This window comes from Cygnus atratus, chromosome 2, assembly GCF_013377495.2.
Source record: "Cygnus atratus isolate AKBS03 ecotype Queensland, Australia chromosome 2, CAtr_DNAZoo_HiC_assembly, whole genome shotgun sequence".
Classification (NCBI taxonomy): domain Eukaryota; kingdom Metazoa; phylum Chordata; class Aves; order Anseriformes; family Anatidae; genus Cygnus; species Cygnus atratus.
In genome coordinates, this window is record NC_066363.1 from 87885360 (window position 1) to 87899821 (window position 14462).

A 14462-nucleotide genomic window follows, 5' to 3' on the forward strand; every position below is an offset into this window, starting at 1 on the left:
AATAAACAAAGCCTTCAAATGATACATAATTTCATATAAAAAACACATTCCAATAAATTTTGATATTCTGGTAGCAAAAAAATCAAGGTTGCCTGATAATTTTTTTCTTAGCTCTTAGACAACATTTCTGTAACTTCATGACAAATTTTAACAAAGATATGTTGTACTTATAATGATCAAATACAATTGCAAGTACTAGACATTATTTCTCACAAGATACTTTTATGCAAATTAAGAAGGTATTTCAAAGATGCAAAAGCTGAAGTTATTTGAATAACTTAAGTTGTAAGCTATATCAGCTACAAATACAGAGCATCATTTTAGATGGAAAGGCATGTAAGATCAACTCATACTGTACTGAATACTGTAATCTCCCTGAAGTCATCAGACATCTCTTGCAGAACAGTCCCTTCTAATATTGAAGCTATCAGATAAGATTTAAGTGAGCGGCTAAAACTCTACAGCATCAGTCAATGCATTTTAGTTTTACTCACAAAACCTACCACAAATAGAAACATTAAACAGGGAGTGCTGTTAGTGAGGAAAATTTTAAATAAAGAGAGTGAGCAGAATAACATCTACCCTACATATATGGAATATACACTGAATATACAGGATGCACTGAATAATTTTGGCTGACTCTTTGGAAGTGTTCAAAGAGGTGTGATAGTAGAATGTATCTACAACACAGGAGAAAATATCTGTATTACCTTCGTTTCACAAGTGGCAACTATACAGTCATATTCTGTCACTTTAAATGAAATGCTGGTTTCTATGAACAAACATGACAAATAATCTCATACCTGTAACAGAGACAATTCTTCCCTTCAAAACTTACTCGTTTGGTTTATTGGTTTGTTTCTTTGTTTTAATTGCTTGACATTCTTTTCTAGGAAATACAAAATACATTTACGTTTGTAGGGTGGGAGAAGAGTGAAACGTTAAAGTTACAGTATAATAACAGAATTGCGCATTTTGAAGCAGTTTTATATGGTGGGTACATTTAATCCACACAAATTAGTGAATGAAGTATTACAACAAGAAAAATAGATTATTTGTGTTTTCCTAGATGGTTTTGTATGTTGATCCAATAACATTCTATTTAAAAGTTTGTTCCTTCCGATAGTCTTATTTTCAACACTTTGCCAAAAAGCCCAGAGCCTTGATTATGTACTTTAAATAGAAGTTAATTTGAAATTGATATATAGCAAAATTATCCTAATATATGTGTACTTGCTGTATACTTAATATAAAATAATAACATTGTATGATCTTATAAACATTGAGGAAACATACAAATGGGTTGGAAAGGAAGAAGAGAAGGAAAAAAAACTGCAGAAAAATAAAAATACAAAAAAGTTATCCTGAAAACAAAGATTTTTTCTTTCCTAGACAAGAAAAAATGCTCTAAGAGGAGCTGGTGCAAATCTTGCAGAAGAGAGCTGTAACAAAGGGTAAAAAACAATCAGATATTCTTATGAACAGATAAGGAGAGAGAGATAAGGATAAGAGAGAGAGAAATGATAGATGTAGAGTTTCATCCGAATATCACTTATTTAAAAAAAAAAATTATAGATACAAACTTATGCAAACTAAGTTGTAAACTTCAAGTTTTCTAGTAATTTATCTTGTTTGTGCTCCTGACTCTTCTTTTCTTTCTGATGTTTTGTGAGTAGCCTAGTCTCATGTAGGTGATCTAAGGCAAAGATTCTATAGATAGCACTTTAATCCTCAGAAGTTTGTCATCTTCCTAAAATTCTAATGAAAAATTATTGTATTTGTTCTTCTGCTTCTTTGGGGTTCTAGAATTATCCTATTTGTTCTTTCTGTGCCACTCCACTATTCTGCTTATCTTCTACTTAACTACAAGCAGAGGAAAAATACAGATAAAATACCCTAGTGAAGTTATCTGTAAAAGCCTGAAGATAATGGAGGTTCCTTGACTCAGTACTTCATCACGTTGTGGAATTTATTGTTGTCGTATTGTTGCCTTGTGGAAGTAAAAGTGATGTGGGTCAAGGAAGATGTGAATACTTCATAAATGATAGGTCCACAGGCAGCTATTAGGTGCAATGGTCTGTATATTTGGACTTGACCTTTTTCACGTATTTATTTTCCTTTACAGTTTCTCTCCCCAGAAGAACCTGACTATACTAGGTCTCAACCTAGAAAAGCTCATTGTAAAAATCTTGTGTGTCTGTGCTTTTTGTTTGTTGTTGATTGTTTTGGAAATCCTCCAGAGTGACCGTAGATTTAATCCATTGCTGAAGTCAGTCTTCAAACCCACACAGATTGCTCAGCTACAGAAGTCAGTAGCAGTAGCTAGTGCACATCTGCTATTTAGAAGCACACGTGCATGTATGGGTACATAGAATCTTATATGCACTCCACCATTATTAACTGGCACTATCAAACATTTACTGCAGGTTTAATGTCCTCTCAGTACCTGTGACAAGCCTCTGCAGTTTCTCCATGCTGTCAGTGAAATTATTAGGAAGAGCTGTAGGGGTTCTACATCTGTTTAAATACAGTGGAAAAGTTATAATTACAGTAGATTTGCTTAACCCTGATCACAATGAAAACAGCTTTCATTGAAGTGAAAAATGAAATTAATCTTTAATAGGTATTTGTGGAGAAATGACATATTTCTATCAAAACAAAACCATCACATTTTGTGAAAGAATCCATCTCAGGTAGATGGAATGTAAGAACAATGCGCAACAGCATGAATTTAATGAACAGCAAGGATTTACAGAGTCTGAATAAAGATACCATAACAAAACAACAGGCATACTCTGGAATGTAGACCACTTTTATTGCTCTTTAAAAAAAAAATAGTAAAAAAAATTACATAAATGAAAGACCATTAAAAGCTGTAAAAAGGCTGGTATGACTTAGGGCTAATATTAGATTTGCATTTATGGCAAAATGAGATTTTCTTATTTAATGAAGCTTAATTTAAAATTACATTTTGGCAAACTTAGGTGTTACATTTATCCAAATTTGGCACAACTTGAATGGTATTCAGTAGTGTAGGTAGGTTTTTTCCATTACCAGCTTCATGAAAATATATAGTTTTTTTGAAATTTAACATAGAAAATAACTGTATAAATGCAGCATCTATATCCCTGAGACAAAGGTCCCCTAAATAGCCCATACAATGTAATAGTTATAATAGTTTTCATGAGTAACACAGTGTTACTAAGCGCTAATCTATACTTATTTTATCTAAAAAAAGAGAATATTTTTTTTTCAATATTAAGAATAAGGGGGTGGGAGGTAGGGGAGAAGCATGCCTTGCAGCGCTGTACATTTTTAAAGAACAGTTCTGTGACATTATTTCTATACAGCATCGACACAGAACTCGCTGTTTCTTTCAACTTAAAAGCATTTCAGAAAAATTTACAGCTTGACAGAAGGGGCTTGTAACTGTTTTGCAGGTACAATAGTTTAACATGAAAGAACTAGGGATAAACTCAACTTTATTGTCTATCTGTGCATTATGAAATACTACCCATCCTGCTCAAGGGAGTGAAACATTTAACCCCAGGTGTGATTCAGTAGTGAAGATTTCTTCTACATCCTGTCCACTGGAGCTAAAATGCTGTGAACTAAAATGGCTGCCTTTGTGTGCAAGAAAACACTTCCTGTCTTTATGTTGCTCTTCAATCCTGATTTTATAAAACAGGCTTGATAAGTTGCATTTTAGGAACTTTCTGTCTGTGCACCAAGTTGCTGTTCATTGAAGGCAAGCAGTGCTGTGAAAATAACATGCTACGTGAGCCCAGCTGATGGGTTCACCTTGTCACTGTACCAGAGGCAGCTGAAACAAAACTTTCATTAGAGCAAGCATGGAAAACAAACTGTTGCTCCAAAGACCTTGCATTTGAAAGATGTGTACAAGAATGCACAAGTAATGCTCTCTCTGCTATTCAAGCTTAGCTGTTATTTGTTTCCTTGTGGATTTTTCTGCTTTTAAGTGCAGTCAGCCAGCAGTGAATCTGTTGCCTTCCTCTGAATGAAGGATGTTTAGGTGCTTATATGAGGTACAAAAGAAGAAACAATTTACAAGATGCTTCCGCTACAGTATACCTCTGAGCTGATTTTCCTCCTCCTCACCCCCCCTCCCTTTTTTTTTTTTTTTTGATTTAGATCCTCCTGTTACAACCCTTGTAAGAACTAAAGGATATAGTAACTTCATGACAATATTATATACAAGATTCTATCATCCTAGTTTTAACATTGTACTCTCAATAGGGATTTTTGTTTGTATTCATGTAAAAAATGTAACCTATCTTCCTCTTTCTCATCACTCCAATTCTTAGTAATGCCACTAATTACTTTATAAATTAAAAATGACAATCAAGTATATATTTAAAAATGTATTATTGCATACTAGACTCTTTTGTATGCATTACAATATTCAAAGTTAATATGAATATATTAAATATTTTAAAAGATGTTTTATAAATGTCACATTTCTCTATTAAAATTGATATTACATATGTAGCCCATATTAGAGGAGATTAATATGTTATTAATGATTTTTTTGTCTAATTTATGGATCAGAATACACATGTGATTTAGTAGAAGTAACTGGTCTGTATTAATCCTAAGCAAAATTACGTTATCTTATGTAATCAACTCCTGGCGCCTTTTTTTTTTTTTTTTGGTACAGCAAATTTTGTTGCAACAGTCTATGGATAGTCAGTCTCCTTTTTACTGCTGATGCACGATAGTTGTGTAAAGTCCTCTTTTGTAACCTAACCAGCCTACCTATGCGTTTTTAGAGTTTTATAAGCTACTACATCACACAAAAAGTTCACCAAAAAATTAATGTCCCGGTTCCACCAGAAACTTTTCACTTCTGGGGAAACTAGAGTATATTGGAAAAACTGTGAAGTAGAAAATCATTCACATTCAGGGTCTGAGTTCTTCTGTTATGCCTTCATACAGTGTTGGTCTCACTACCCATAAGCCTATTGCCACTTAAAGACAGACTGATACATTCTGTTTAGCTGCTGTGATAAGCTAGTACAGCTAGCATACTTGGCCTGTTAAGCAGTGGCTTGGACTACAGGTAACTTTAATCTTAATGATTTAAATAGGTATGTAGTATTAAAGGTTGATGATGTATCTCTTGGAAAAAAAAGCAAAAATACTACAGTGGTAGTTTTATTGTCTTCCTTGCTTAGGAATTAGGTAGATTTATACATATATATATATAATGTTGGTACATATATATAATATATATATTAATTATATATATTATATATATAGTGTTACATATCTAATATATATATATTGTTGTTACATATCTAAGTTACAGGTCATGTTATTAGTCACTGTTATAAATCTAAGTCAGTGTATGTCAGTTGAACACCTTTAATTTTAACTTGAATTAAACAATATATACTTGGATTTTTTCTGGTTGTCTAGACAGGCTATTGGTTTCAAAGAGACTGCTCCTTGAATCTCAACGTTATTTAACCAGATGAGTATTTATCTAAATATTCAGGCAAGCTGTACAGGTCCATCAAGCCAGGTACTACTTGGTACTTCTTTAGGTAGCCACCTAGCTTTAATGAGGAGCAGCAGAAAAGAATGGAAATATAAATATACTTACATATACACAACTGCCATTTTGTCCTTTGATGTTGCACCTAGCTATGGATATCCAAATACGTTTCTCCTAGGTTACACAGTTCCTTGTTGGATTTGGTACACTTGAAAAGTAAAATTGCCACTATTAACCTCCTTTTCTGCCCCAATAAAGAAATCTGTTTTAATAGCAAAACTTGCAAAATCTTTCAAAAGTTGATCCTATTAGTTAGAATGGTCTTCTCTTTCACTTCTGGAATGCTATTAACAGAATTACAGATGCTTATAGAAAATCCATTTACACCCATCTTCTGTCCCATTATCTCATCATCTATCCATGAAGATATTTTTTTCTCTTCTGCGCCACTTAATTGTCTTAAGCAGCTTCCTTTTTTTTTTTTTTTTAAAAAAAAAAAGACTTTCTAAATGCACTGCTTCCATTCTCTTGATGGTTTTCAAAGTTTGAAATCTTGTGATTTTATTTCTTAGTGGTAATGACAGATCTTTCTTAATAAACCAGTGAAGTAGGATATGGAGGAGTGGTGCTGTGCTCTGACCTTTGAGATAAGTTCAAGATGTCTGATTTGAAGTTCAACAGGTGCTGCAAAGACTTGAGTGCAGGGCAGTACTTAACAGTGTGATAACAGGTTGTGTAGGTGGAGGGACACAAGCAATGAGGTCAAATGATCAGAACTGCAGTAGAGGGAAAAGGTTGTGGGAGTCGACTAGTTTAGTAGGATATGTGGGTCATTGAAAATTTCTAAAACTCTAATTTTGAAGCACTCCATTTCATAATGAAATAGCATGACCTGATACTGTCTTAGTCAGTCTATTCCTGTGTAAATGACTTTATCATGTTTCATTTCACTGCAAGCCAGCATTACATGCTGGCTTCCAATGCATTGCTCTTTCTTGTTTCGTCATGGCTTGCTGAGACATAAATCATTTTATTTTATTTTATTTTATTTTATTTTACTGCTGCACCTGGAGGCTATTTACTTTTTTATTATATTGTTATTAAAATTCAGTCTTGTTTCTTGTATGTTAGCTGTCACCTCGTCATTTGTTTATTTGAAAGAAACTTATAAAATGGACTCAACAGTAGTTCTTCAGAAAACTGATAATGTTCTGCACTGTGGGGTCAGGCTTATGGACAAGTAAATTATGATTTGGAAGGGTGTTACCAAAACTAGCCTAAATTAAGGGTTGATAATGTATAGTCCATCGGCCAGTTCAGAGCCTACATTTTAATGGTAGACTTTAGTGTATCTGTCTCTGTCTCTCTCTCTGACAACACTAAGGTGTAGGCTAACGTTTGCTCCATCTAAGTGTTTGGAAGCTCTCAGTTATTAGGACTAATTTAACATTTAAAGGTTTGACTATCTGAACAAATATTCATCATCACTTCTGATTAAAATAAGAGAGATTGAAGTGGCAACCCTTAGTTTTATTTATAAACTACATTTATACCTCTGTGCAGCTTAAATAATAGGGACTGATATATATATATTTATTTAAAATTTATATTAAAAATATAGAAAACCTTACACATGTGCCCATAAGTATATATCTATCCATGTACAGATCACTTTTGATCTTTACTTTTTTTTTTTTTTTTCGTGCCACACTAGTTGAAAAGTTGAAAATATGAACTACTGTATCCAGAGGTCTCTAATCCCCATTTTCTAGCTCAGGTTCCTCAAGACCAAGTACTTGCTGATACAGCTGATCTGTTAGCTCTGGTCCCTGTTTCTCTGGCCTCGTCCATTCTCTTAAGGCTGATTTCTATCTTATGATTCTGAGACTTCATTTGCTGCTTCACTGAAGTTCAAGGAAGTAGTTAAGACCTTCCCCCTGGCTAGCCCTTCTCCCTGCCCCCAAAAAAACAAGCAACATTAGGCAAAAGAAATCCACAGAAAATCCCCAAAACCTTATTGACCTTCCTAACTTGACACTTCCAAAACTTTTTTCTACAGCAATGGGATGTCACATTGCTGGACTCTTTACTTTTACAGCTTCTTTTGACTGCGAGTGGAGGCATAACTGGAGTCTCCAGAGATGAATGCTTTGGTTCCTGCCCTGTAACATCCTTTTTTTTTTTTTTTCTTGTCATAGAAGACAGAGGGTATGGTTTTGCTTTACAGCTAAACTAATCTACAGAATGACTTGCTCCTGCCTCTGGGCAGACTCGCTTTTCCTCTTTCACTGGTCCTGTTAACCTGTTTTTACCCTTTAGAAAAGAAAACAAACAGAAAATGACATATGTTGGTGAAATCCACTCACAAATTTCAAAACTGACACCAGGTGCAAGCACTGGAGTCTAATGGCAATAATCCTTAGAAAGGCACATGTGTAATGTGAAGTCCTGCCCTGGGCAACACTTGGAGGACCTGACATGGTTTACCTGAAATGATTTAAGAGACAGGAGATTTACAGCTCTTCTTTCACAGGCAAATGACTGTAAAGTCCAAGACCATTCATGTATTTCATTTTGTGGGTCATATCATTAAATGAAGGTTACACTGTACAGTCAACTAATAAATAGATCTATTTCTCTGTCTTTAGTAGTTGGGAGGATTAACATAAGCATTCAGCTGTGTTCCTGATAGCATGAATAAAAGCAGGCCCAATTTTTTAAAACTATTGAATATTAGATTTTATACTGACATTCTTAGAACTGGCTATTGAATAGAAACAATATGAAAGCAAAACCCAAGGCTATTACCACTACCCTGTCAACATAATAACATTTAATTTACATGAGAAATGTAAAACACAAAGAATGATGTAACAGCTTTTTTTAAATTATTATTATTATTTTAACTCTGAGTTTATGATGAGGTCTACATGGAACTAAATGATTCATTTGTTCTTTAATTGATCAATGAGGAGATTGAAGTTGTTTTATAGGACAAAAGGATAAGTACAGATGAAGTGTTTGACAAAGGAAGAAATCTGAAGCTGGAATGGAAGACAAATAGATGCATCTTAATTGCTGAAAGTGTATTAACAAGTTTTACCAGCAATTGATGAGCCTGAGAAACTTTAGCAATTTGATTTTTATTAGCCTGCCATATTGTACAAGCTTATTTAGAACACAGGCTGGTTTTATTATTTCAACTGAATTTGTAGCATGTCTAGTGCATAGTTAAAAGGTAAGGCTTCAGTTTGTCTCATGTTAAGAATTATAATCTCAAGTGACAACACAAAGGAAAGGTGAAGGCAGAGGTATGAACCCTATTGCAAGGGAAAAAAAATGATCCTGCTTTATTTGTGTAGCTTAAATTAAATCAGGATTGAAGCAAGTTATGGGTTTATTAGCAGCTGGTAATTAACTGGTGTTTAATGAACTGTGCATTCAGGATCAGTAATACAACAAATAAATCCTGATACTAGACACATAAAACTGTTACAACAACAAATTTCTTAAAACCATCGGAGAACTAATCCCCAAAAGCTCTGCTTCTACCTCCCCCACCCCTATTCATCAGATGTGGGTTGCATGCCCCCAACCCCTCCATGGAAAGGATGGCTTGTCCCATATACCCTCACTCCAGTGCTACCATGGGTTCTCCAGCCCAGCATCTACCCCTGCTGCTCCCCAGATTCCGCCAACACATGCAACACCAGTGAGAAAGCCTTCACAGCCCTGGGCACCCGGGGTGGGGGTCCTGCATTCTGCCTTGTGCTGCCAGCCCTCAGCTGGTTGCAGTGCCCTTGGGAGGGGCACTTGACAGTGGTATTGCAGTGCCATGGGGCGACAGGTACCAGTGCCCAAACAGACCCTGGTTGTGGCCACTGGGTCTCTCGTAAGTGCTACAAATTTTCATGCTTCTTTTGTACTTCTCTTCATGCTGACTCATTTTCTCAAAAGCCTCTTGGTAGTTCTCTGGTTACAGTTAAATCTGACTGATGGTGTTCTTCCTCTTGAACATGGTCAGTCTGGGGGTTGATTCCGTCTCAGACAGTTTTGGTTGCTGGGTCATACATACTTTGTATGTTTACATTTCTATTTAACAGCTATTGTCATCCAAACCATTTTGCCAAGAGTGGGCTATGTGGGCTCCCATACCAATCCCCATTTATGGATGGGAGAATCAAGGCAAAACCAAAGTTGTTTGAGGATGCAAAAAGTCTGCAGATTCCAGACTCTTTGTCTGGCATGGCATATGACATCTGAGACAGAGATCTTAGTGCAAGGGGCTTTTGGAAAGTGGAAAGGAAATTTAATTGCCTTGTTACCCAGCCAGAGATTTTGGACAGTAATAGGGAAAGCAATGCAGCCACGCAAAACCACAGTGGATGAGAGACAACCCTGCTGTCTTCCACAGGATGCTGTGGTGATACTCTTCTCAGCTTGACATCTGCTGGCTAGTCTGAGGGAACAATTTGGCTCTCTGGTAACACTGATGTGAGGAGAGAGTTCCACCATTTCCTTTATCTTCTTGCAAAGCTACTAAGCAGAGTCTGTCATGAGTTACGAAGCCCTGTTCAACGCTAATGCTACTGCTGAGCCTCTGAATAGTTTAATGAGCTATCTGAATAGTTTAGGAGATTTGGGTCTAAGAGATTGCCTGCTCTAAATCATGGATTAGAACCACTGTCTTGACCTGTTTAGAAATCTCCTATGTGACATATTTTTTTTATTATTATTATTTTTTTTTATATTAGAACTTAAAGTTTGCAGGTCCTTTATAAAATATCAGAGTAGTACATGGCTTGATTTGGCTTAATTCTTTAACAGATGTGAGCTATTTTATAGCTATACTGCATATCTATAATCTACAGATACCATCATTTAATTACCATTAAAATTTTTTGTTTTTTTCCCTCCTCTACTTTTATTTCAAAAATACATACTATTATTTTCTTTCACCAGTGTAGAAAGAAGTATTTCCTGTATTTATTTCCTGAAAAGAAATATTTTCTGTAATTCCTCTTCAGGTCAGTTCAGCCTCTTCAACATCAAGTAGGTTTATTTCTGAACAGAAGATAGTCTCTTAGAAAAGAAAAAAAACACTAACCAATGAACAGGCATGGCAGTTAAAATTCTGTAGACTACCCCAATAATAACCTTTTGCCATGAAGGAAAAGCCTAAGAGTGGGACCAATTTAGACCTCATTTCTTCATTCTTTGTCTGCTAGGACTGCTGTTATAGGAGCTGGTCAGGAAGTAATGTGCTATCATAATTTGCCTACGTGTTTGTTTGGAACTGGACTAAAGTGTTTATTCTGCTGTAGTGGAAATCAGAAAAAGACGTTATGTTTAGAAGAAATGTTTGTGTTTCTAGAACCAGAAAGTTTAACAATACTCATAAAAATCAATCTAATTTCTGAAGTATAAAAAACATTACCTTCAGTTGCACTGACTGTTACTCCCGAAAAGCTAGTTTCCTGTTGTTGTTTGTTTTTTAAAGAAATTGCCTTCCATTAGAACTGCATGTTGCCTAGAGACAGTAGGTAAAATGACAGGTAGATTTGAGTTTTATAAGCAGCTATGCAAGACAGCACTGATCTTATAGTGTGATAAAATCTGTGTGATTTGAGAATGCCTTCATAGGAGGAAATATTTGTGTTCATAACAGCCAAAAAACAATTTTGTGTAGATAACTTTAGAAGATCAGAAGTGTGCCCTAAACAAACCCGAATTATAGTTTTAGTTTTATTCTCATGGTATGCTCACATATAGAAAGCCAATATTAGAATTTCTTCTATCTAGTCTACTTCTACCCTCAAGGTGTTAGCATGTTGAGTTTCTAGTGCAAGATGAAAATGGATGGATGGCATTCATTTTTTATGTTTGCCAAAAATTTACAGTTTACAAGTACATGACTAATGAGCTTTGAGTGTGTTATGCCAAAGATGCCTTGGTTTGACAAACTGGATGGATTGTTTTCTTTGCAATGGCCAAAACATATTTCTCTAGCACCAGGGTAGCTGTTGGGATGCACATTCAAGTTTCATAGTCTTGTTTATTACCCAGTTCTATTACTCTATTCTAAGAGGCATAGGACAGTTTCAAAATTAGGTGGTGGTAGGAAGTAATCCTTGAGGAAGAGGATTTTTGTTTGTTTGTTTGAGGATGTACTATGTAGGTATCAGATTTCCATGTTAAATGAGAACTTGGCAGAATTTCAGTTGCAAAGTGATAGAAAATGGAGGGTTTATTCTGAGACTGCAAAAACTCATCCTGCAAGTCACAGTCATGGAACTGGGTTCCATATATCTCCCACCTTACAGCTATTTTGCATACCAAATTTACAAATAAATTTAGGAAACAAGAAACTTAATGGAGGCTATAGCTTTCCTGTAGTTATTACATGGAATGAATTAAATGATGCAGGTCATATGAGCTATTTATATTTGCCCTCTGCAAAGCAGAGGAGAGTTATGATTCATATACATATGATAAGTTTGAGGGCTGTTGCCAAACAAGGTGTAAGGACAAAAAACAGAACACTTGAAAATATAGTTTTATATTAATGGCACAAATATGTATTTAAATTAAAACAGATGCATTAATGTGACTGTATCATACTAAGAATTTTCCTTAGTTATAACATCTCAGCTAGTATGCCAGTCTGCCTGACTATCCTTTACAATTTCTGCCAAGGCTTGTATACTTTTGAGTGTTCTAGGCATGTATGGAACTTATATTATTATTAACGTTGTTTAGTAGAGTCATTAATTGCAGTCAGTTTGAGATATTCCTTTTCCCTTGCTGAAAGTGGTATGAATTTCTCAGTTTCTGCTTCATTTCCTGTACACAGATGTTAAGGATAATAAAGGCAATGTGGGTGGAGATCTCAATTTATTCCCCTGTCCTTCTTAATATTTTTGAATAACGTTTCTGAATCTAGAAACTTTTAACCTATTCATAGTCTTCTAAAACATAGTAGTAAGCCTTCATATATTATATACCATGAGGCATATTAAGTATGAGAGAGAGACTTGAAAAATCTAGAGTATTTAAGTTATGTTAGATTTATGTATAAACACAACAATAAAACAATGTGAGAAATTTGTTATGTTTCAGGGAAGTATCTCATATCTCCATGATATTATCTTTTAAGATATTTAGCATCTGTGACAATTTTTACTTGCATCCAAATAATAACTGAATTACTTCCTTGTATTTATATTTAACTGTAAGTAAATTAATTTATTAAAAGTGTCTTTATTTAGCCATTATAAGTTATAGGCAGCAATTAGCTAACGACTCACTTTATCTCTAGCTGGAACTACTTTTTATCACATTTATTACTTTGAATTTGCTGGATCTTAATATAAGTTTATCCCAAGTTTCTATTTAGACTTTGAAAGGTTGATGACTTTTTTAACCACAATTTTGCAAGCTCTTCTGTTCTAGGTTTGGTAGCCTGTCAATATAGCAGAGTAACATTTTTCAGTCCCATGTTACAATAAGGAGCTTAATAAATGTTGGCTTATTCAAAGTGATTTTATTCTCAGGCCACTATGGCTGTTTTTTAGGAATTTTCCATGCCCATTACTTAAATGTACAGAAGTCTTGATCTCGTTACTATTTATCTGCCATTTCACTGATTGCTAATGAACAATTCAAACAACAAAACAAATAAATCACTTTGCCATTTTAAACTTGGTATAACATGCCTGAAAATTAGCAGTAATTCACTTTCCAGGAAGTACTTAAAGATTTTGGGAGGTAATACTGAAAGAATGTCTAAAACATTTGCAGGTTTTTTTCCTAATGTTCTCTTTCTTCCCAAGATGATCCACTGAGCTGAGTGGACAGTTTATTAACACAGTGATTAACGAAGAAAAACAGAGTAGTAGACAAACACAAATTACTGTGCAGCAGGTACTTTGAAGGCATTTATCAACTGCATTGAACTGATTAGCAACACAGTAGATGCTCAACTGTAGTGAATGAATGGATGAGAGACTGTAAAGCCCTGGTTAGAATTCCCCCAGGTGGATCAAATAATTACAGCTTCTAGGACTCATGGTGTTGGTCTCAGAGTTACACACCAAAGTACAGCTTAACTCTTGGCATGTTCTTTATGGAAGTGTCAAAAAGGCAATGCGGGGATAGTCTTAATTACTGACCATATCTTTGTTATTCTACAAGAGCATTTTCTGTGATCATTCAGAGAATGTTTGCTGGCATGATATTTTGCACCTGTGAAGACACGATTTAGAGAGTGTGCATCAGGGTGCCTCAAACATTTGGTCTAGTTTTAAGGAGATGTAGTTCTGCCTTCAGAAGATTGTGTAGACATATCCAAACAGAATCAAAAGTGTATATTCTCTCTTCCGATTCCATGTAATGTTTCTCATTACATAACCCTGTAAGCCTGCTGCTTATTAATTACAAAATAATATAGGCTAATTGCAGGTAAGGATTGTGTTAGTAAGCATGTATTAACTGCTTTCTGTTCATCTGACAATATGCTGCAGCTTTAAATCCCGTGCAAGTTTTGAATAGTGCCTACTCCAGTGAGGCTCTGTTTCACTTATTTTTCCTACATACAAGTGCAAGAGTCATGATCTTTTAAGTGGCAACTGTGCTGAGCGCTTTCTACTGGTCTGATGAACTGTCTCTGCAGTTTAAAAGAAACAAAGAAATAACAGTTGATTTAAAAGATCTTCATATCACAAACTATCATATCGGTTGCTTGTAGTTTTCTGTTTTTGACATTTTGTACAATTTTTAATAACTGAAGGAATTCCCAGTTGGAGAGTTTAGAAATAATAATGAAATTGTGAACTCATGTCAGTGACTGAAATGTAAAAAGAACACTGTAAGGATGTTATCTCATACTTCAAACATTCAAACTAAGAAATTCAGAGATAAGGCTACCCTGAAAAACTTGTAATAA